This window comes from Prionailurus bengalensis, chromosome C2, assembly GCF_016509475.1.
Source record: "Prionailurus bengalensis isolate Pbe53 chromosome C2, Fcat_Pben_1.1_paternal_pri, whole genome shotgun sequence".
Lineage (NCBI taxonomy): Eukaryota > Metazoa > Chordata > Mammalia > Carnivora > Felidae > Prionailurus > Prionailurus bengalensis.
Window position 1 is genome coordinate 12,942,078 of NC_057350.1, and position 24,857 is coordinate 12,966,934.

The 24,857-nt window shown below is 48.8% G+C and overlaps 1 long non-coding RNA gene across 1 annotated transcript; it reads left to right on the forward strand.

Moving 5' to 3' along the window:
* The first annotated feature begins 6,172 nt into the window (after positions 1 to 6,172).
* LOC122491239 lies at positions 6,173 to 24,829 on the forward strand. Its single transcript, XR_006299307.1, has 3 exons — positions 6,173 to 6,958; positions 20,183 to 20,267; positions 24,439 to 24,829. It is a non-coding gene; the product is annotated as an uncharacterized LOC122491239 (long non-coding RNA).
* The last annotated feature ends 28 nt before the right edge of the window (positions 24,830 to 24,857 follow it).

The following is a 24,857-nucleotide window of genomic DNA, read 5'->3' on the forward strand; positions in this document are numbered from 1 at the left end:
TCGGGATGCTCTCCAGGGGCCCGTGGTCCCTGCACGGAGGGAGTCTGATGGGGCAGCCCTGGCCCACCCAAGGGCAGGGGACTTCTCTCGAGCCACTGGAGACTCACGGTGGGGGGGGGGGCGCGTCCCCTGGGAGGTTATTAGTCTGCTGTGATCCCGGACCTGAGTTCGACAAGACCCCGGGGTGGTCCCTATGCATGTTCGAAATTGAGATGGGCTGTCTGGAGGACAGTGAATACATATCCTTTAGTACCCTCATCTGTTCGGTCACAATTAACGTTCTCTGAATATCCTAGTTGTTTCCTCTGCGCCTCGTTGAACACCCCATGAAGCAGGTGAGGATTATGCTCCGGCTTGGAGTTGGATTTTTTTTCTCCCTAATCTGACCACAAGGGGCCGCATTTTACCACATAAATATTCATCGAGTCTGGCGGTCACCAGCTGGGGAGCTGCAGGAGGGCCCTTCCCATGGATGGGTTGCCTCATCTCAACCTGGAGTTTCTCCCTCTCCCTCGTAAGCGAGCCCCTTAATTAAAGTCACGTTCAAGGCCTCTCCCCGCTAACCCCCACCAGATTGCCAGCAGCTTAGATTACTCAGTATTCATTCCTGAAATTGTCTACACCTACACTCCCACGAGCATTTCCCCAAGAGACTTAGGTTTTACACTGAGAAGTTAATTATGTTTTCTCTTGCAGTCACTTCTTAAGTTTCCATGACTCAGGTTCATTACTAACTCCCCTCCCCCAGTGCTTTCCGAGGGCTTAATCCAGTGTTTGCCAGAGCACTTTGAAATGTTTTTTTTAACATTTTTTTTAATACATGAAATTTATTGTCGAATTGGTTTCCATACAACACCCAGTGCTCATCCCAAAAGATGCCCTCTTCAATGCCCATCACCTACCCTCCCCTCCCTCCCCCCAACATTTTTAAAATTTATTTTTGAAGGGGAGAGAGACTGGGTGGGGGAGGGGCAGAGAGCAAGGGAGACACAGAATCTGAAGCAGGCTCCAGGCTCTGAGCTGTCAGCACAGAGCCTGATGTGGGGCTCAAACTCACAAACCGTGAGATCATGACCGAAGCCAAAACCAAGAGTTGGATGCTCAACCACCTGAGCCACCCAGGTGCCCCTGCCTGAGCCCTTTGGAATTGCCAATCAAGAGAGAGGACAGCCTTCCTGAAAAAAGCACATTTCTGATCACCTTGCTAATATGCTTGACTCACGGGACTTCCCAGGAATCCTAGCCGGTGTTGGTGCCATTCGTTCCTCTGGAAACATGAAGGAACGCTATTATCTTTTTTTTATGGGACAAGTCTTCAAAAGCATTTTATTCAGTTTAATACATTTTCCAAAACCTTAAAGTAAATTCCACAATCCTATTTTAAGTCTGGCTCGAAATGGAAGTTTTTATGTATGGGTATATCTACTTAAGCATTAAATTATTTTACTCAACAGAATGTAGCCCAGGCAAAGAGGTGCTGTGAGTCCAGACCGGACTGGGAAGCCTGGAGCCTTGGGGTCTGTGTCCTGCGTGCCTCTGACTTGCAGAGCAAGACTTGTCCTTGGCTCCCAGCCTCGGTTTCCTCATTTGTATAATGAAGAGGCTTGACCAGAACGATCGATCACGTTCTTCCTTATCAGCGTACGTGTTTTGCTATTCCAATCAAGCATTGATTTGGAACGGCAAACTTGACCAATAGCTGATAGGTCAGACAAAGCATCTGGAAGCAGATGGCCATTGACAATACTCTCCCTTTTGGAGAACCGAGAGCACAGAAGAGCCTTCGAATGGAAGTACCACCCACATTTGCTGCCGCTGCTCCTGGCGGTGAGTCGTAGGTGGCTGCAGGTGGCGCGTCTTGAGGATATTCTTGAATCAGCTCATGGAATTCTGAATAGAATTAACACGTGGGCACGTGAACACTTTATTTAACAGCATCTCCGGTCACCACTGTTTCATCACGAATATTAATCCTTTTTTAAAATCTTTTATTTATTTTTAAGAGAGAGAGAGAGAGAGAGTGCGTGAGTGGGGGAGCAGCACAGAGAGAGGGAGACAGAGGCTCTAAAATGGGCTCTGCACTGACAGCAGAAAGCCTGATGCAGGGCTTGAACTCACGAACCGTGGGATCATGGCCTGAGCCGATGTCAGACGCTCAACGCACTGAGCCACGCGGGTGCCCCAAGCATATTAATCTTTAAAGTACGTTAGTGATTTCTTTGGTCGTTGCTTGAGTTTCTTTCAGGGGAAGAGATGTGCGCCCCGCTGTAGTCATCTTACTGTTGTCGGTTGTCGTGCTGGTGTCTGTTCCTGGCTCCCCACCCCCATCACTGTAGCCCCTCAGCAAAGCCATAGCCAACCAGAACTTAAAGTCGTCAGGGCTGGGTGTCAGCCACAGAGCAGGGCCAGCAGAACCCCGTGATGCCAGCCCACCCGGCAGTTTCCACGGCAACCACTGTTGTCTGTCTCCCCAGTCTGGAGGGGACCCTGGGAGACTCCATCCTGACGTGGCTCTGAAGAGAACCAGCACGGGGTGAGGCAGTCTGTGAATGAGGACACTTTGGTTCCAGCCCCGTTTTTGATTTTTCTCCATAAGGTTACGTCTTATTCACATGTATTTGCTCTAGTCCTGAAATGAGGATTTGAATTGAACTCTTCTGCGGTGGGCAGTTAACAGCATATTTAAAATAGACGCAGAGCCGTGGTCTGAGAATCACTGGACAGCCTTCCAATGATTAAGAAGTAACAGTCAGAATGCTCGCAGGAAAAAGAAAGACTTTTTGTCACTTAATGGAGGAAGCATTAGCAGGAGCCAAGATGAGGGAGAAAGGGTAAGGGATAGCCCCCAACCAGAGCAGCTCAGGTCTTGGAATGTTCTTCTCGTAGTGAGACTAACATTTATTGTCCAAACCAGGGCTCAGGAGAGAGGGACAGGGGCAGACTTAACAATGAAGCCGAGAGGACAGACGTAAACCATCCGAGGCAAGCCAGCCTAGGTCACCCCACCTTTTGTGCTGCGTGGCAAGAAAGTCCTTGCAACAAAGATCCCTTCAGCTAATGGAGAGTGAAAATCACGAGGCTCAAGTGATCAAGATTCCTGGTCCTCTGATGAGAGGAGTTGAGTGGGAGCAGCATACAAGAACAGAGAAGGGGGTGGGGGGGGGAGGGGCGGTTGGCCAGCAGCCTGGGGAAATGCAACAGAGTCAAACAGAAGTGAACAAAAAGGACAGTGAGGTTGTCTCCGAGGAAGCACGACTTGGGGGTGGCCCCGGCCAGTGGTTTTGTGACTTCATCCAGTAAAGAGTATAATAATTATGATTTACGTTTGAACGGACATACATTCACGTTTCTGGGGGAAAAAAATCCCAACACAATTCGTGTGACAGCATTTGTGGTTTATGATTAATCCTGTTACCTAAAGAAATTCACTAAGAGTGAGCCTCAATACGCTTATGAAATATGTTTATTATTATCCTTGAAAAAGTAAACTGAGTTTCCCATACATAGGAAGCTTACGATAAGATAAAATAAACCGAAAAGGCTGTTTTATTATGATATTAAATATACTCACCTCGGGGGCAAGCATGCATGGTCTTTGATCAAACGAGCTCTCTTGATGAAATAACCTTAAAACTTTAAAAAGTATGTTTTAGTCTGTTTTGAGCTGCTCTCACAAAATACCATAGACTGGGTGGCTTATCAATACTGGAAATTTACTTCTCACGGTTCCGTTCCGCAGGCTGGATGTGAAGTCCAAGAGCAGGGTGCTGGCAGGTCAGGTTCTGGGGCACCCTTCTTCCTGGGCTACAGGTGGCTGTTTCCTCACTGTATCTGCATGTGGTAGAGATAAGACAAGGGGGGGTCTCTGGGCTCCCCCTTTTATTTTTAAGTTTATTTATTTTGAGAGAGAGAGAGAGCAGGAGGGGCAGAGAGAGAGAGAGAATCCCAAGCAGGCTCTGCCCTGTTTGCACAGAGCCCGATGCGGGGCTCAAACCCACAAACTGTGAGATCATGACCTGAGCCAGTCGGATGCTTAACCAACTGAGCCGCCCAGGGGCCCCTGGGGTCCCTTTTTTAAATAAAGGGCGCTGATCCCAATCATGAGGGCTCCATTTTCATGAACTATTCACCTCCCAAAGGCCCCACCTCCTGATACACCCCATCACACTGGGGGGGTAGGATTTCAACATCAATTTTGGGAGGGTCACAACATTCGGTCCATTGCAAAGTACTCAAGAAATGTATTTTTGCTGTAGAAAAAGTAGAAGACCCAGATAACCGAAAGAAGAAATAAAATCATCTGTAATCCAGATTTTAGTATATATTTTAGTATATATATTTTAGTATATATCCTTGCACACCATTTCTCATACATTTTACTTATACCTATAATTATTAAAATGATAGCTGTAATAATAATTATTATTACCGTATTAGGAACAGTTGTCAGCAAATGTCAGCAATTATACTCATAGAACATTGTTTTAGTAACTATATAATATTTCACAGTTTTGAAGAGTTCATTTAAGCAAATTCTTGGCATTAGGCATGAGGCTGTTTCCAGACGTTTTGTATTACAAACAATGAGGAATTGAACATCTTCTAGAGGAATCTCTGTGCACGCAGAGTGAGTGCATCTGGAATGTGTGACTTCAGTGGGCCATCTGAGACCCGTTAACACTGGGCTCTACTTGAGATCTGATTGTGCAAAGCACACACAACACGAATGGAAGAGGGGACATAGTTTCTAGTTCCGGCCCAGACATATAACCCTGAGCACATACTGTTTTTTTCTTTTTAATTTTTTTTAATGTTTATTTATTTTTGAGAGAGCAGGAGAGACGGAGTGTGAGCAGGGGAGGGGCAGAGAGAGAGGGAGACACAGCACCCGAAGCAGACTCCGGGCTCTGAGCTGTCAGCACAGAGCCCGACACGGGGCTCGAACACACAAACCGTGAGATCATGATCTGAGCAAAAGCTGGATGGTTAACCGAGCCACCCAGGTTCCCCCTGAGTGCATACCTTAACTTCCCTATGTTTTAATTTTCTGATTCCTAACATCACAAAACTTAGACATAATTAACGCACCTTGTCCTTTGAACGGGACTACTGTAAGGGTTTGTTGGGTAATGTGTGGAAAACCATTTAACATTATAAAGCAGTTTACCCTTATAGGGACTTCTTATTTTCTTTTCAAAATGCCATTAAAAAAATTTTTTTTAACGTTTATTCACTTTTTTTGAAAGAGAGAGACACAGCGCAAGCAGGGGTGGGGCAGAGAGAGAGGGAAACACAGAATACAAAGCAGGCTCCAGGCTCTGAGCTGTCAGCACAGAGCCCGACGTGGGGCTCGAACTCATGGACTGTGAAATCATGACCCGAGCCAAAGTCGGACGCACAACCGACTGAGCCGCCCAAGCGCCCCTCAAAATGCCATTTTAAAAAATTCTATTACATCGACTAAAACTGCTTCCAATTTTTTTTTCTACATTCTCCAGGAACACTGATTTTAATGAACCAACCCACAAGCATTGCGTAATTTGGAAGTTGTGGCCCCTGAATGAGCGCTTCCAGGGAGAAGCTACTAGAAGCCCTGGCTAATCAGACACCTGCCTGCCTGCATTCCAGCTAATGATCACAAACCAAAGGCAGAGGGAGCACAGGTTTGCAAAGGAAGTAACCCTTGGTGTGTGACCTGGGGGGGGGGGGCGGGGGAGGTAGCTAGCTACCCAGAGTGATCTGGGGCTGATCCCGACCAGCCTGAGAGAGACAGAGGCCAGCCCGCTGTCAGAGATAACCACGGCTGTTGGAAGGGAAGGCTGGGGAAAATATTTTCGTAAAGAATCCTGGGAATCCCAGCTCCAGTTGGGGGCAAGTCGGGAGCAGGAATGGAAATTGGCAGGCGGAATTAACCCCAAGGAGACAATCCTGTGGCTGGAAACTGCGCGTGCCTCCCTCACACCTGCCGTTCACCCACAGGATGGAAAAGCGAGGGGGAGAATTCCATCGGGCAAACATGCAGGGGTCCAGAGCCGCTCCTCCCTCTGCCCCTCGCCCGCAGGCCATCGGCGCACAATTCTGGGGGGGGGGGTGTGACGGGGGGGTGAACGGTGCTCTGTGAGGCCTCTGATGATCTTTGCGCTCTCTGAACGGATGAGTGAACAGCACAGGACACAGAGAGGGGGCCGAGGGTCTCCCGCCCAGCGTGGCCGAGAATGCAGCTTGTGGGAACCCCGCAGTAATTCTCAGGGTCCCTAAAAAAACAACGTTTATTCCCACCCACAGGGGAAGACGTCTTGCAATTAGAAGGAAATGGTAACCCCCCAACCGTAAGGACAACATTTCTGAGTTCCCCGAAAGGGGTGTTGTAAAGCTAACGTATTTCTTCCCTCCCCGCCCCCCCCCCCCCGGAGATGACCCGAAAACATGAGTTCCCTGTAGACGGAACCTTCCACGGAAGGTGAACTTTGCTCAGAAAGGGAGCAGGAAGGGAAGGGTATTTCTGGAAGTGGGAGCAGTGGGGCGGAGGGACAGGAGGACGCCCACTCTGCTCGTGCAGAGACGGACAGGTGCTAGCCTGGAGCCCTTTCTTGGCTTAGCTGTGGCTGTCTCCACTGCAATTATTTTAGGTTCTCCCAGCTATTTTAAATATGCCATATAATGCTGACCAAGTGAATGTAGCAGCATATTCCCCCAGGTTTTAAGATTGATGAAAACGGGGCCGACGCGGCATCATACTGGTACAACAGACTTTTTATTGTAGTTGTTGTTTAAGTGCAAAGGAAGGCTGGTGGTACCTGATAAATAGAAAAGGCAAGAGTCTACTACGGACCATGAGCGGAAAACCACGGACGCTTCTGAGAGTAATTAATCCCCACTGCACAGTCTCCTGTGCAGAGTTTGGAGGAAAAACTCTTCAGCAGAGTTTGGAGGAAAAGCCTTCATTTGGAGCAAATAGGTAACTTTTCGGCTTGCCTTCAAAGATCAAGTTCCTAGTTTTGTTGGACGGCTTCATTTTTCAACTGCTGGCAAATCGGAAGGGGAGGGACAGCTTTTATTTGGGTTTCTTCTCTTACGTGATGAGGTTGAGAACAGATGTGCAGAAGGTTCCATTTGGGGGTTGAGAGGTTAAAGGTCATGTTTTGAGCTTCCTGGACTCGGCATAAGGTGCCTTGAGGGGGCTTGTGGTGGTTAGTGATCTGAGGGTTTGGGGTCAGCCAACTTGAAGGGAGGGGGTGTGGGAGAAGGGAAGAGATAGGAGAGAGAGGATGCGAGAGTGTGGAGAGAGAGAGAAAGATTGTGAGTTGACTTAGTACATTTAGGAGCCACAAGTCACCCTGGAAAATTGTTTCCTCAAGACTGTTTTCACACAGGTAAGAAATAGGCTCACTGAGGGGTGCCTGGGTGGCTCAGTCGCTTAAGCGTCTGACTTCAGCTCAGGTCATGATCTCACGGTTTGTGGGTTCGAGCCCCGGGTCGGGCTCTGTGCTGACCGCTCGGAGCCTGGAGCCTGCTTCAGATTCTGTGTCTCCCTCTCTCTCTGTCCCTCCCCCACTCGTGCTCTCTCTCTCTCTCTCTCTCTCTCTCTCTCAAAAATAAATAAACATTAAAAAAAAAAAAGAAATAGGCTCACTGAAACTTCGTTGTTACCTCTTAGGGGGCAGCCTTGGAGGAATCTGTGTAAAACCCTTCTTTGGGGAGCCACATCCAGGGCTGTTAATGTTAGGGGGCTTTCTCAACTAAGAAAGAAGGGTGAGGAAAGGGGCTGTCCAAGGGTTGTGCCAGAGTGGCCCGGCCAAGGGGGGTTGGGGGGAGCTAGAGAGAAATAAGATTGTACACCATCCAGTCAACCTACGAGAAGCTCAGTCCTGCCTTCTGGAAGGCCCGAGGGCTCCTCTGGACGCCAGCCGGGCGGCAGCGAGAGCTTGGGAGGAGAGACAGGAACTGCCCAAGGGGTCTGGTGGGGGTGCGGCCTGTGTGTGCATCCTCTGGGGAGCTCCGGGAAGTAACTGGGGGACAGGAGAGACGTGAGGCCCTGTCTCAAGTGGGTGGATTTAGGGATTTGCTGCTGGGGGTGGGGAGGCTTGGTGGGTACAGAACATCTATATTATTCAAAAACCATTTTTTTTTTTACAAGTGTGTATTTTTTAATTACGAAAACAAAAACCCAGTACAGGTATTCATTTGGGGGGGGGCAGGAATAGGGGCAAGAATTGAGGCTTAGTTTGGTTCAAATGTTGGGGGCTGGTGGGACCCACACTGTTGGTCGGCTTATCTCAGGGTTTGGGGGCAGACAGCGTGAAAGGAGGGGGTGTGGAAGAAAGGAAGAGATAGCAAGAGAGAGGGAGGGGGAGAGACTGTGCGTTGACCTAGCACATTGAGGAGCCTCAAAAGTCATCCTGGAAAATGGTTTCCTTAAGACCGTTTTCACCCTGGTAAGAAGTAGGCTCACTGATACTTCTTTGTTACCTCTTACGGGACAGCCTTGGAGGAATTTGTTTAAAACCCTTCTTTTGGGGGGGGGCACCTGGGTGGCTCAGTGGGTTAAGTGTCCGGCTCTTGATTTCAGCTCGGGTCATGATCTCGCGGTTCGTGGGTTCGAGCCCCGCACTGGGCTTTGCGCTGACAGTGTGGAGCCTGCTTGGGATTCTCTCTCTCTCCCCCTCTCTCTCTGCCCCTCTCCCGCTTATGCGGGCTGTCTCTCTGTCTCTCAAGAATAAATAAATTAATTAAACAAAACCAAAACCAAAATACCCTCCTTTGGGGAGCCACATCCAGGGCTCTTAATTCTAGGGGGCTTTCTCAACTGAGGAAGAAGGGTGAGGAAGGGGGCTGGCCCTAAGGCAGGGAGAAGGGGGGGGCGGGGAGGGGCAGGTTTGTTTCTGCCCTGCTCCTTTCTGTCAGGAAGCAGCTGGCTCCCGAGCCTCAGTCTTCTCCTCTGTGAAATGGGACCGTCGAGAGGCTCACATGGTACCTTATAGAGTGGCTGAGGGGCGATAATGAAGCCTCTCCATGAACACCGGTTTGTGAACTGCCACATAAACGCGGAGCTCTGACCAGCAAGTTGGTGCGGTTTTCTTCCCTGCGAGGATGGAGTATCCATGGTGCCTCCCCTTCACCTCTAACCCGTTAATCATGGCTTCTGGAGAACGGAAACACAAACATTGCCAATGAGCCCCCTGCTCAGCATTTTCCTGCATTCATGCTGTGTCTCTCCCTGCTGGGGCCCTGAGTTAGAGGGTGGGGAGCAAGAGGGCCCAGGCGGCAGGTCCGGGGGGCCCTGGATAGAGTGCCACGCGGTGGAGGAAAAGACCCCCGCGCTCAGCCTTTCTCCCCTGATCTGCAACGGGTCAGAGATTAATGAACCGCTCTCTCGTGGCTCCGTGAGGCTGCGTGAGAGGCCAGGCCGCCCCTCCCGAATTCCAGGCACCCCCCCCCCCTCCCGCCTTGAAATACAAGATGGCAGGGCCGTATCAACCTTCCTTCTGTCTGCCAGCAGACTCTGGAGTCCTGGTCAGCCAGGGAAGTTTAATGACAGCTATATAAGTGATCCCGGATTTGTTTTGTGGGTTTTCCAAAGCAAGAGGGGGAAAGTAATTTTATTTTTATAAAGACGAGAAAACTACCCAGAAATACTTGCCAGCTGAGCCCTTTCTTCATGTTTTTATTTCCTAGCTTCTTGATCCCATAACTTCCCGGGCCTCGTGTGAGGCAAGTTTACTGTCCTAGACAAAGGGTAGTTTATATCCTTTTGCTGCGTGCCCAATGGGAGAAGGGGAGGACGTAAGAGAGACTCAGGGTGCAGCTGTTTCTTCTAGAAAATGTGAAGTCCTACTGGGGGAGTAGCTGCCTGCGTCCATAGATTAAAGAAACATCACACGCGGGGGAAGAGTTAGGACTTGTGAAGTCAGTGGGGCCCAAACCGTGTCTTCGTCTGCCCTAGCGTGCCAGAGTTCCACTGCAAACCCAGTTTACGATCTCTCGCCTCGTTAGGTCTGAGCAGAGAAGGAGGTCAGAAAGATGAACGAAATTCTCGCATGAGTTTTATTTCCTTTGGCTCCAGTTGTTTGGACGTGCCACACACTCATCTATCCCTTGGTCTATAAACAGCATGTAAGTCCATATATTCAATTCGATTAACAAGCTTTTATTGAGCACCTACGACACACCTGTAGGGGGACGCCGAAGAGATGTGCCATCAAGGACAGTGCGGAGAGTGGAAGGGACATGAGTACCAACCCCAGCTCCACCATCTTGTGACCTTGGCCGGCTACCCCCATCTTGAGACCTTGGCCGGCTACCCCATCTTGTGACCTTGGCCATCTACCCCTATCTTGTGACCTTGGCCAGCTACCCCCATCTTGTGACCTTGGCCAGCTACCCCCATCTTGTGACCTTGGCCGGCTACCCCTATCTTATGACCTTGGCCAGCTACCCCCATCTTGCGACCTTGGCTGGCTACCCCTATCTTGCGACCTTGGCCGGCTACCCCCATCTTGTGACCTTGGCCATCTACCCCTATCTTGTGACCTTGGCTGGCTACCACCATCTTATGACCTTGGCCGGCTACCCCCATCTTGTGACCTTGGCCGGCTACCCCATCTTGTGACCTTGGCCATCTACCCCTATCTTGTGACCTTGGCCGGCTACCACCATCTTATGACCTTGGCCAGCTACCCCTATCTTGTGACCTTGGCCGGCTACCCCCATCTTGCGACCTTGACCAGCTACTTCTGGTGCCGGGCCTCAGTTTCCTTATCTGTAAGGTGGGGCAGGAACACATAGGGGAGAAACTAACCCACGTGAGATAACATACGTAAATATCATGGTTAAGGTCATTTGGGTGGCAGGCAACACAACCCACTTAGGACAAGTTTAACCAAGAAAGGGAGCCAGGCATTAGGAGGGTGTTGGGGTCTCTCCTGGAATTCGCTGAAAAGGAAAGCCTGGGGGCCTCAGGGAAAGCGGGGACGCAGGATGTTCTGGGGGTTTCAGCAACCGGAGTCTATCCACCTCAAAGTCTCCCCAGACAAGGTTCTGCTCCAAGTGCTGTGCTCTGTGACTCTCTCAGTCCTCACTCTGACATAAAGAGTCTGTGTGGCTCGGTTAGCAACAGACAGAGGGCAGGTCCCAGTCTAGAAGCATGCGTGGGATGGGAAGTGGATGCCTGTATTAGCCTGCTACAGCTGCCCTGACAAAATACCAAAGACTGGGTGAGTTAAGCAACAGAATTTTATTTTATTTTATTTTTTTCACAATTCTGGACGACGCTACAAGTCCAGGATCAAGATGTCAGTGGATTTGTTTCTTTCTGAGGACTCTCTCCTTGGCTTGTGGATGGCCGTATTCTTCCTGTGTCTTCACAGTGTGTGTCTGTGTCTTAGAAGGACACCAGTCATATGGGATTAGGGCCCATGATAATGGCTTCATTCTGACTTGATGACCCCTTTAAAGATGCTTTGTCCAAACACACTCACGTTCTGAGGTACCGGGGTTAGGACTTCAGAGTGTGAACTTTTTGAGGTATACAGTTCAGCCCACAACGATGCCGTCCAACAAAGAGGCTGGCTGAGGGCTGGGGAGACGTGCCCAAAGTTGGGCATCAGTAATGCCCCTACCCCGGGGATGGGAACATAGTAGGTTCTTTTCAAATGCTGGTCCTCTCCTCTTCTCCGGGTAACATACTAGGTCTCTGTGATCAAGGACTCCTCCTCCTCCGGGGGACCAGGAAATCTCAAGCCACGGGAAGGACACGGACTTGGGACTCAGGGGCTCGGGGTCTTGGTCTGGGCTATGCCGCTGCTCACCAAGCGGGCAAGAGATGTCTGTCACCTTTCGAGTCTGTTCCTCAAGTGTGGAGTGGGGAGAGTAGATAGCGGTGAGTGGACTCAATGATCCGACGACTTAATGACTCTGAGCCTTGCAGTGGTTAAGGGCAGGGTGCCAAAGTGAGGGGTAATAATCGGTGTTGGCTGGGGTGACCGAGAAAGCATTTGTGCTTGTGCTCGTGCTTGCTCAGAACGGGGCGTTTCCCATAATCTTTGTTTGGGCTGGAGCCAGCCATCCTCCGTGACTGACTGACCTTTTTTTGGTCAAAAGGAACTCATCTCTTTTTCTTCTGTGCTCCTCCCTCTCCCCCTCCCCCCAAAACACCCCCCTCCCCAAAACCAAACAAAGAAACTCCGCCCTTTGGAGCCAAAGCAGCCTGTTTTGGGGGGGAAGTCTCAGAGAAAGTCACTTTCTGCGTGTTGCCCTCAGTCATCACCCTGTCTGCCAGGCTCCGGCTGTGGTCAGCACTGCTGAGATGTCTTTGCACAGCTCCCTATGCGGCCCTGGAAACTCTGAAGGCCGGTTACTGAGAGAGAAGGCTCTGGAAAGGGTCTGCCAGGACTCTGGCGACGGAGTCAGACAGAGATAGCCACTAGAAGGTTTCCTCATCTCTGTGCTCTGGAATGTTCCCACAGGGAGCCCGCCCTCGGTTTACTGTTTCCTTGGATGACTGTCGGGGCTTTTACTTTACACAGAACCCCTAGCTGGAGTTTGAGGGGCTCAAGGAAGCACACCCTCCCCCTCTTTGCCTGAATCCAGAAATAGCAGAAGAAAAAAAGGGGCACAGTGATGAGTTCCCTCACAGAAACCACCGAATCATACCCCCTCCTGTACGACTGAGGAGGGACACACTAAATGCCCTGTGTCCCAGATCTCAATCTGGATCCGGCCGGATCCGAAGGATGAGGGAGGGAGCCAGGGGCTAAGTGATGACCAGGTGACTCTTTCCAACAAATGATAGAGTCACTGACCTTCTTTCCAGAGGCTGGAGCCTTATGCGAAGGGTCTTGCCTCATGAGGGGAAATGCCAGGAATGGGGAATCCGAAAAAAAAAACGTTTCCACCCTGCTGGTGTCCCCAAGACCACCCAGCCCAGACATTCAGGCTGAGAACTCTTTACGGACGATTGACGTGACAGAGGGGGAGGTCACGGAGCAGGACGACAGCCGCTTAACGCTGCATGTCAGCCCTTAGCCCTCTCGCTCTTTGGGTGTCCTTCGGGGAGCCTGCCACCAAGAATTCTTCCCTGCCTTCCTCCTGCCCGAGCTATAGCTTCTCTTGTGTTGCAAGATCCTGCGCTCTTAGAAGAGACTTCTCGCACAAAGTTCCTCTGGTTAGGCAGAGACAGAATTTTAGCCGCTCCCCCCGCCCCCCCACCCTCCGCTGGACGTCCAAGCATGAAAGCGCCCCGTGATCGTCTGTCTCCTTTGGATTTCACCCTTCAGCATCTCGGAAGAGCTTGCAGACTCCACCATTTCTCTGTCCTTTGTGCAGGTGGCAGGGAACAACTTGGACCGTGACTTTCCCCGCTGTGATGAATGAGGCCGCCTCCCATCAGAAGGCAGAAGTGCCTACCGCTAGTGTGGGTGTTGGCTAGAATCCTTTTCATCTACGGGGAGACCTCACCATAGCGTGCGAAGCGGTCTCCTCAGCACTTAACGGGGTAATGAGATCAATGGAGTGAGCCTTCACGCTAGGTCAACGACCAATTAACCAGTGACGGTTTCATTTTTGAGAATGGTGTGAATTACGGAGCTGGCGTGATTCTTTTTCCAGATCAAACCCAGATGTCAACTCTCCTTATTCGATAGCCCATTTTTCCCCCCACTAACTTAAATGGCTTCTTAAATTATTTACTAAAAATCTACACTGATCTGGACCCTATAGGTTTCAGGCTCTATGTCAATTGATTATTGGTCTGCTGCTGCGTCATTGACACGCTTTGAAAATTATGATAACCTTAGGGTATATTTTGGTATCCTGGAGCCAATCCTTCCACCGTCGTGCCTTTTCCAAATTTCTTGGCTTCCCCTATGGGTTTTCACCTCCGCTCGATATTTTAAAAGGATCAGTTTTATTGAGGCATCGCTTACATACAACAAAATTAGTGGGAAATAAAGTTATTGTACAATTCGATGGGGTGTGACAAATGGATAGTCATGTGACCACCTTTACAGTTATGATATCGGACAATGTATCACCCCAAAACTTCCCTTGTGCCCTTTGGCAACCTGTCCCCTCCTCACCTCTGGGCCCTGGCCTGCAGTTCTGTCTTGTGTCATGGTGGGTTTTTGTTTTTTGTTTTTTTTTTTTTCTGGAATTTTATACTAAGGGAATCCTACAGGATGTAGTCTTTAGAGTCTGGCTTTTTTCACTGAGCGTGATGTTTTTGGGGTCATCCACGGTCAGTACAGGAAGCAGTAGATTTTTTCCTCTTTGTTGCTGGTGATGACCCAATGTGTGACTCTACTGACGCTTTGTTTCCCATTCACCCAGCAGAGGGACCTTTGGGCTTGTCTGCCGCTTCTGGCTATCATGAGTAAAAACTTCGAATTAACATCTGCATACAAATCTGTGAGCAGCGCCTACCCTTCTTTAGGGTAAATACCCGAGAGAGAGCGGCATTGCTGTGGTCACGTGCGAAGTTCATGGTTCCCTTTATAAGAACTGTTTATGTGTTCTGCTTTCTTTACATGCTCACCAGCACCCGCTCTTATTAGATTTTTAATTTTAGCTACTTTAATAGGTGTGCCTTGTGGGCGTTTTTATTTGCTTTTGCCTAAGGACTAATGGCGAACACCTGTTCATGTGTTTATCTGTCACCTGTAATTCTTTTTGGGAAAGTGTCTGTTTAAGCTTTTTGATTTTTTTTTTTTTTCAAAGTGGGGTTGTTTCTTTCCTTAATGACTTTCAGCAGTTCTCAGTATATTTTAGATACAAGTCCCCTTGGTCAGCTATGTGATTTTCAAATATGCAGCCTGCCTTTTCATTCTCTTAACTGCTTTCCCAGACCAAAGCTTTTTAATTTTGATGAAGCCCAATTTAACAATTTTATCTTCTTTGGTGTCCTAAGAACTCTTCGCTAAACCACAGATGCCAAAGGTTTTCTTCTTAGAAGTTTAAAGTTTTATAAGTTTCATTTAGGGCTATCATCTACTTGAATTTCTTTCTTTTTTTTTTTTTTTTGGAGAAAGCGTGAGGTTTGTGTTCACGTTATGAATGATTTTTCTCTTTCTTTCTTTCTTTTTTTTTTTTTTCCATTGGCCTATGGACATCCAGTTTCTCCAGTGGTATGTGTTCAAAAAGCTCATCCTTCCCTTGAATTGCTTTTGCACCTTTGTAAAAAATCACTCGGTCTTATTTGTGTGGGTCTCTTTCTAGATCCTGTTTTGTTGCACGATTACCACACTGTCTTGGTGAGACAGATTAACAAAGAGTTCGCTCATTTGTCAGGACGTAGCTCACACGTCTATAGGAAGAATTATCTTAAAAAAATTTTTTTTAATGTTTATTTATTTGAGAGAGAGAGAGAGAGAGACAGAGTGTGACCGGGGGAGGGGCAGAGAGAGAGGGAGACACAGAATCGGAAGCAGGCTCCAGGCTCCAAGCTGTCGGCACAGAGCCCGACGCTGGGCTTGAACTCACAAACCGCGAGATCGTGACCTGAGCCGAAGTCGGACGCTTAACCAACTGAGCTCCCGGGCGCCTCAGAAGAATTCTCTTGCAACATTCCTGGGTAGTACCGTCCTCTCCACATTTGCCTCTTCGCTGGCCTGGTCCCTCTGCCTTAGCCCCACAGCCCTGTGAGTTTCTTGAAGGCAGGGACAGTGGCTTTCCTGATATGAGCCCAGTACAGGGCCTGTCACACAGCAGTGCTCGATGACACATGTTCAATAAAATGACTAACGGTGGATTAGCGGAGTGCTGTCTGTGTTCAAGAAGACAGACAGGAGGTCACCTTCAGAGGGAGGCTTCTGCCAAATAACTGTCACAAGTGAGGAACAGACAGAGGCATTTTGCTGGGCTGCAGTAGTGAGAAATATCTTTGTTTTTGTTTCGGTGTAGCCTAATTCAGATAAAGAAATATATTTATGGCCATGTTTTTTTTTTTTTCCAATCCAAATGAAACAGTTCTATTCGATCCCAAGGGGGGGGGAATGATATATCTTTCATATCTAAGATTACCTATTTTATTCAATAAAAGAACGTGAAGAAGGAGACCAGGACAACTTTGCCTCTTCTCAAATGTCCCCATCCAGGTGTGTCTGAGGAGTGTCAGTCCACGGAAGCCTTATCGTCCTTCGTCCCGGCGTGGACTGGGGCTCATAGTGGGAAACTCGGCAGTGTCAGTCTGATTCTTGCTGCCGTAAAGAGTTTTTCTAGGAAGGAATTGATTGTCGAGAGATCAACAAAGCAAGACTGCTTTTAGCCTTCGGTGGGACACGGGAAGAGCTTGGTTAGGCGGTTTGCCTACCCGTATTCTTTATAATGAAATTCCGTCTCTGAGCTACTGAGGGTTGACATGGGTGTCGGGTGGGGGAGGGTCAGAAACTCAGCCTGAGACAGAAACCCCTGTCACTGCTCCGATGTTCAGCTCTTCACATCTCTGCTACGGTCTGCTCCACGTTTCCCTCAAAATGGAAAATCCTCGGGGCGCCTGGGTGGCTCGGTCGGTTAAGCGTCTGACTTCAGCTCAAGTCATGATCTCATGGTTCATGGGTTCGAGCCCCGCGTCGGGCTCTGCGCTGACAGCTCAGAGCCTGGAACCTGCTTCGGATTCTGTGTCTCCCTCTCTCTCTGCTCCTTCCCCATTCACGCTTTCTCTCTCTCTCAAAAATAAATAAACATAAAAAAAAAAAAAAGGGAACCTTCAGGATCTAAGGCATCTTCCTAGTGCACTGCCTTCACTGATCGGAAACTGTTAGTGAGTGGTCATTTTTTTAATTTAAAAGTATTTAAATGTTTGTTTTTGAGAGAGAGAGAGGGAGGGGGAGGGGCAGAAAGAGAGGGAGACAGAGGATCTGAGGCGGGCTCTGTGTTGACAGGGCAGAGCCCCATGCGGGTCTCAAACTCATGAACCATGAGATCATGGCCTGAGCCGAAGTTGGCTGCTTAAGCAAATGAACCACCCAGGCGCCCCGTGAGTGATCGAGTGATCATTTTTAAGTCACCACTGCGGTGTCCCATCTACGGGAACTTGTCCTTTTCCATTCGTGAGTGTTTCTGACTGTCAATTAAACACTTGGCTTCTTCAAATAAAGCAGCTCTCTCCTGGAATGTTGCTGGATTTCAATTGTGTTTTCTTTGGTTGGTGAAGAATTTGAAGTTCTCCTTTCATAATAACCGTACCCAATGATTTCCTTAAACCCAAACGTGAACAGTTAGTTATATGTTTAATTTTCAGAGCCATGAGATTGTACATGAAGGTTATGAACAGGTAATATCATCGTTCTGACTTTGAAACAAAACAACAACAACCATAAATATAAAATCACTATGGCCCCTCCAAAAGCACTGAAAGCGAAATACAACCTTGACATTTAAATGTGACTTTGAGGGGTAGGACCACACTTTAGCAGCTTGAGCAACCTCATTTTTCGCTCCTTTCTTTAAAGAGGAATTTCTAAAATATTTAACCAGCATCTGTCAAGTCTCCAGAAGTGAGCCATGAATGAAACTTCCCGTGTTCTGGGACTGCAGTGGCTGCTGGGAAAATAAAGCACAAGTCAATGAATCCAGGGAGGAGGCGTGTGAATGGACGCGGCAGTAATGTTTCACTGGGAAGTGACTGCTGGAGACATTTTCTTGAGCACATAGAGAAAACAGCCACTTGGGTGGCGCAGTCGGTTCCTCATCTGACTTCGGCTCAGGTCGTGATCTCGTGATCCATGGGTTCCAGCCTCGCATCCAGCTGTGTGCTGACAGCTCGGAGCCTGGAGCCTGCTTCAGATTCTGTGTCTCCCTCTCTCTCTGCCCCTCTCCTGCTCACGCTCGTGTGCACGCGCTCTCTCTCAAAATAAATAAAAAGCGTTTTAAAAAATCTTAAAAAAAAAAAGAAAACCCAAACGAACCAAACGCTCAAAGACGGCAATGAAACGGTGACGTTAATAACAAATAATAATAATAAATGTAATAATAAACCTCGGGGGCATTGACACTTGTGGCCGCCTCTAAGCCCCCATGGGGAGAGATGGGTGTGCCCCTGTAGAAAGCGGAAAGGGAGCCAACTTGTACGCAGACATACCCAAGCCTTAATCCTGACGACAGTGTCACGGGCTGTTATTATCCCCATCTTACAGATGCAGAAACTGAGTCCGGCTCTATCCCTTGATTTTGCCCAGCGCCACATAAGTCCTGCTTGTCTCCAGAACCTCCCGGCGTGCTGACACTGATGTTACCGAGTGTCTCCCCCCCCCCACCGCCCCCCGACCCCCCGCCAGACATGGGCCTATTGTTCCTACAGGATTCCCAGCAATTAAGATTCACTTCCAACATCAAAGGTCCCTGTTTCTTCAGTTAGACCTGCCTTCATTTCCGCAGAATCAAACAGAGGCAGAAGCCTGTGGTTCGGGAAATGTGACTGGGAACAGCCCAGGAACCCCTTCCATTCAAACTGCACTGTATTTTCCCTTCAAGCTACTAAAGGTTTCCTTAGGAAGATGCCCCCGGCGTGTAATTAATGTGCCAACCCCGTGGCCCTTTTCCTCGAGGGAGGGCCAGACAGAGTTTGAGCTTTCTTTGTTTGAGAAGCTGCAAACACCAAACCGGAGGGTGGAACTCAGCTGAGGCTTCCTCCCAGTCTGGTTTTATTTTTTATTTTTTTCTCGTGGCTTCTCTGCGGCCAGCTATTATGAAAGCACCACCCCCCTCAACCCCCACCCCGCGGCCTACAGTTGCTCAAGGATCTCATCTCCTTTCTGCGGCTGCTCCCACCTGCCTGCCTGTGATCCCCCCTTCACGGGGACCTTTTCCTGGGGAGAGTTTTACAAAGAACAGAGAGGCCGGCTCAAGGCCACCTGTGGGGAGCGAGCTCCTTCACCCTCTTCAGCCTTCTTGCCGACATTTGGGGCAACAATGACGGGAGGCAGGTTGGAAGGTAGTGTCCGGAAACTGCAAAGCGCGTAGATGGTTTCCACTTTAAGTTCAGGTAAAATATCCGTTCCCCTGTCCCCGGCTCCTGTCTCCCCAGCAGAAAACGAATCCCTGGTAACTATACTACTTGACCACCGTGCTGGGAATTAACTTCCCACGGTCACCCTCAGCACAAATGTAGGGAAGAGACACCTGGAGCTGAAATGAAGCCCAACTTTAAAAAAAGTCCCTCCCCTGTGCCGTCATTAAAGGGTTACGTTTGTATGTTAAGAAGAAAATTAAAATTATTCGTAACCCCATTGCACAGGTAGAAACACTATCAACATTGTGCTAAGGTTTCTCTTCAGTGCACATAGAGGATCGTTAAAAAATTTTAAAAAAATGTTTATTTATTTTTGAGACCGAGAGAGAGAGACAGAGTGCACAGAGGAGGGGCAGAGAGAGAGAGAGAGAGGGAGACACAGAATCCGAAGCAGGCTCCAGACTCTGAGCCATCAGCACAGAGCTCAATGTGGGGCTCGAACTCACGAGCCATGAAATCATGACCTGGGCTAAAGTCAGATGCTTACCCAGCTGAGCCACCCAGGCACCCCTGTTTTTTGTTTGTTTGTTTGTTCGTTTGTTTTTTACACAACTAAAATTATAAAGTTGATATTATGTCAACAGGAGGGGTCTGTGTCTCTTTCGTAGAGCTAAGGTGTTTTTTTTTTTTTTTTTTTTTTTTTTTTCCGGGAAATGAACCCTCGTGGTGTAAGGTTGGAATGATCATTTAAACATTTTCGGAGAAAGCAAACTGCACCTTGAAATGGGAGACTCCTGATGTCCTTCTTTGTCTACCTATAGCCCCCAAACTCATCCCTCCCTTTTCTCCACAGCAGCAACAACTTCTACTGAGTCAGTAGAAGTAGTTAGAAGCCATTAAGATTGTAGAAATCATTAAGATTCAGGGAGGACTCCGACCTATGGATATCTGAGGAAGGGAGAGATAACACAGGCCAGAGAAACAAGGGCGCAGTGGTGATGGTATTGGGGTTGATTGAGGAAGGGGCAAGAGTAACAGAGGGAGAGGTGTTATGAGAAAAAGCCAATATGGCGGAGATGGGGTTTCATCCATGTCTGTACACATTCAGGCTTGCTTGAATGGGAAGGCAAGGTCATGGGGCAAGGTATGATTAAAGAAGGTGGGAGTAGCGTAGATGACTCCCAGCCTGAAGTAAAGAACTGGTGCAGAACTCTCCACCTTCTTCTTCCTCTGCTGCAGGGATCAAGGAGTCCTCACATATAAATGGCACACCTGGATCCCTAACAGACTTCAGGGAATTTTGGAATAAGCATCTGAAACAAAGGTGAGTTGCATTAAGCTATTGAGATTTGGGGCGTGTTTGTCACAGCAGCACAACCTATCCTGTCCTGACTATCTCGCCATGCAGGTTCCCACGATGGAGGCCCACAGAGACAGAACTTTGCTCTCCTGGTCTTGCTCGTGGCTTGGCGTGGGCAAAGTGCCTGTGTGGCACAGGTGGGGATCTACTGTGGGGCTTCAGAAAAGTGGCTTTCCTGCCTTAGGAGAGGAGACAAGGGAGGCGACACTATCTTTCTCCCACTTCTTTTGCCAGATGCTGTCGTAAGTGGATATGGTGCTTGGGGGTGTGGCAGCCTCCTTGGGACCATGAGGGGGAGATCTCACTGACATTCTGAGGATGGCAGAGCAGAAAGACGGCGGGCATCTGGGGGTCCTCGGTGATCCCACAGAGCCAGTGAACCATCCTGAAACTTCCCTCCCTCTCTGCTTTTGATGGAATTAGTTAGGAGCACCCATTTCATTTTAACCACTTTTAGTTGGTTCTTCCCTTACTTGAAGTCCCAATGTCCTAGGCACCCATTTAATGGTCAGTAGTACATCAACATTAAAATCATTGATATCATTTCCCCTAAATTATTGGGAATGTAATTTTATAGTTTTGCCATTTGTGAAAAGCTGAATGCAGAAAACATATTTAGAGGTAGGCCTTGTTCCCCAAAGATTCTTGTTTTATACAAGGATCCATCCCGTAGAGTTGTTTCCAGTAGCAGTAACCTGCATGGAGTTGAGTGATGAATTATAAAGTGAAAGCATTAGGCGACATGTGTAAATTGATTATCACCCCCAATGCCAATCATGTCGTTGGGCTTAGCCCATCGTAAGTGTTCGATACAAGGCAGCCCTTGGTACTATTATGCTTATGTCGACGGGCTGTACTTTTCGAACAAAGATTCCACCGCAGATCCGCTGGCAGGAAGGCACGGGGGCTGAATCTGTCCGGCTAGGCTGGGCTACACTCCCATAATACACCAGCCACATGGCAATCCCACCGGCTCGCGGCAACGTCAAGATTTATTTCTCCCTCACGCTACAAGCCCATCTCGGGGAAGCTGGGGCTCTGCTCACGTCATTGGCAGCCTCTGTCTAGAACATCGCCGTCTCATGGCAGAGGGAAGAGAGACACCATGAGCCAGGTGCTGGCCGTTAAAGCTTCTGCCCGAAAGCGACACACATCACTGCTGCCCGCATCTCACTGGCCAAAGCAACTTGATGGTGGGGGGAGGGTCACCATGAGAGAAGAGCAGAATTTGGTGACCAGAGGCACTGACTTGGAGAATTTGACTCCATCAACCAGCCTACTTTCCCTGAGATGATACCATTCTTCTCAGGTCCTTGCCTGTGCTCCTGCCATTGAACTGGCTGTCCCCTAACATCCATTGTCTTTTCTCCCACAGTAACAGAATGCTCAGTTTCTAGCTGGACTCCCAGGTTAAACCCTTCCTTCCACAGGCTCCCATGGAGGTAGCTGTGGCTGTGTGTCAAACTCTTGGGTCAACGGAACGCAAGCCACCATGATCCGTGATCCGGATCATTCTCTCAAAAGGAAGGGATAGATCCCCTCTCCGCCACCCTTTGCCACTTCCAGGTGTCTAAAATTTAGAACTGTGTTGGGCCGTCGGTGGACAAGAGTGACACCCTAGGGATGACAAATTGGCAAGGTACTAGGAGTTTGTACCTCCTCAAAATCTGTGCTGTTGAGCCACCCTTCCAGCCTGGCCTTTTACATGAGAGATAAATAGATTTTGATTTATTTTTTGCCACTGTTATTTTGGGCTTGTATTTCAGCAGTCTTCCATTTCCTACCCAATACATTCCATTTTTGTAAAACTCAGCTGGCATTAAACAATAGCAGGGGGAAAAAAGCAATGTTATATTTAGTAACAAAGATGCCCAACTGCGATACTTCCCCGATGCCACTTGTAAGGATGCTCTTAAGACAGCATCCTGCTCCTTAACGAGAACACTCAGCCAAAGAGTGAGAAATGCCTTCCACTATTAGACATGACAGCTTCTTGGAGCAAGGATGTACCTCTTTAACTTCACCTTTTCCCACTGTGTCTTGCAGACATCTTTCCTATAGAAAAACTTGTCCTGAATGGTGGACTGAAGAAGAAATACAGGTGGACAGGTCTCCAAACCCTGTGTCTCCACCAAGAAGTCACAAGGCTGTTTACTCTATAGGCTGTAGGCTCTCCTCTGCCTTTGCAGAGGTCAGCGGTTAAATTGACAGTTAATCTAGGCTTCTGGCTTCTTTGTCGATGTTCCATTTTGTGCTGGTATATTCTTGGTTAGTATTCTTCCAGTAGAGATGCCAAATAGGTCTCACCTCCTGTGTCAACTCTTCTTGGTAGTGGCAGCATGGTCACCATGTTGAGAATTCTGCCTCATATGTCTCAGGTGGGGTCCCTGAAGCAGACCCTGAGACAGGGATTCAGATGCTCTGGGCTTACTGAGGGAGGACTTTCTGGAGAAAGCGATCAAAGGAAGCCAGAGAGGGTAGGGAAGTAGCTACAGGAAGATATGGTCTCAGCTGCAGCCCGACTTCAGTCTGATCCCCTGGGGGCCCCGGAGCACGTATCACACCTCAGAGTCGGTCCCACCTTGAGACAAGAGGGCTGGACTTTTGTAGCCCCTTATTTGTCAGTTGGTGGCTGTAGGCTATCTTGGGTGAGGCGCCTCCCATTTAGTTGAGGGCAATTCTCTGCAGATGAGGACAGCTGGGCACCTGTCGCAGCTGACATTCGTAGCAGCTGGGAGACGGGCAAGTGTAAATGCTGACAAAGAGGATCCGGGCGGGACACCCCCAGCATCTGTCACTCCGCATTCAAGCTCGGGGGATGAGTGCCGTGATCAATTAGCCATGTCTGCCACGGGCACGGGCACCATCTCTGTAGAGAAGTGCGTAGAGATCTGGCGCGATGAGGGGAGGAAGCGCTGAAATAGGTGCCGTTCCATGTCCCATTGCTAAAAATGTTCAGCTAGGAAGGGTGTGGAGATGCTAGAAGGTGATTTGTGTTACGGCCCAACCGTTGCCTTATAAACTGACAGCTGGCACCCTTCTTTCCTGAGGACTCAGAAGCAGGAACTGAGGGCAAGACCCTCTGGTTGCAAGCAACAGAATCAGTCCATCCCGGGTAACTTCGGCACATGAGGACTGCGGGAAGGAAACTGGAAGAACTTACGGAATCAGAGGGAGCTTCTACAGCTGTCCAGGAATACAGACGGCTTCCTGGGGTGGTGCCATAACGCTCAGCTCCAACCACTTGTGGCCTCTGCGTTTCGGTCTCTCTGCCTTTTTTTTTTTTTTAATTTTTTTTTCAACATTTATTTATTTTTGGGACAGAGAGAGACAGAGCATGAACGAGGGAGGGGCAGAGAGAGAGGGAGACACAGAATCGGAAACAGGCTCCAGGCTCTGAGCCATCAGCCCAGAGCCCGACGCGGGGCTCGAACTCCCGGACCGCGAGATCGTGACCTGGCTGAAGTCGGACGCTTAACCGACTGCGCCACCCAGGCGCCCCTGACTCTCCTTGTTTTTGATGACTCATCAAAGTCATCAGTTTTGAGGGATACTGGTCAAGGATTCTGTAGAACATCTTCCACTTTGTGCTTGGCCCAGTTTGAGTCCAGCGTCTCCCTCCTTGGATCAAGTGGCCATAGCTAGGGGCAAGGCGGAACAACAGCCCATGGGGGTGCGGTGCAGGTGAGGTAGAGGGGGATCTTCGTGAGCCCCAGCCACCCAAGCTTTTGCCTCCAACCTGGTGATCTAATTAGGGTCCCGTCCCTGCAAAATCAGATGACCTGAATTACAACTCCCAGCAAGACAATTGCATGTGCCCAAAATAGTAAAAAAAGAAGCAGCACAGAACCGATGGCCAAGGTCAAGCAATCATAGAGAAGAAACGTGAGTGATTCTGACCAGAACCAAATATGTGGCTGTTGCCCACTTTATCCTCTGTGCCTAAGCTTAAAAAAAGCCAGTATGCCTGCAATTCCTTCCCTGCTTCCAGTCATTTCGATTACAGTGCCACTGCACATAGCAATCTTCTCCCGTAAACAAAATAGCAAACCTCCACATGGTAGTTTCCTCCCGATTCCAAGATATAATTAATTTGTTATTTCTTTTGTTCCTCTCCCCCACCTCCACCCTGCAGATTACAGAACAATTGATGTGCAAGACCCTTGGTTAAAACAACTGAAGAAAATTCGGAAAAGCGATTATCTCTAAATAGGTCATTTGCACAGCAAAGAAGCGTACTGCTCACTGAACTGAGCTGAACTCATTGAATTCATTGACTCTTGCCTTTATTTCGAGAAACAAAGAATTTATCCAGGAAAGCAATTAAACTCTGGCCTATTTAAAGAAACCTGTTGCTCTTTTGTAAACCGGACTAGAATTTCTTTGCATAGGATGTAAATGTTAAGGGAGCTTGGACAATCGCCTCTTTGTGGCTACGTCACGTTGTCACGTAGAAACAGTCACTTACTGTGACTACTGTGTACGTCAGAGCTGGACAAGAAGGATAAAACGATGATTTCTAAGTTCCTGATGATTCTTCTCATCTCTAATAGA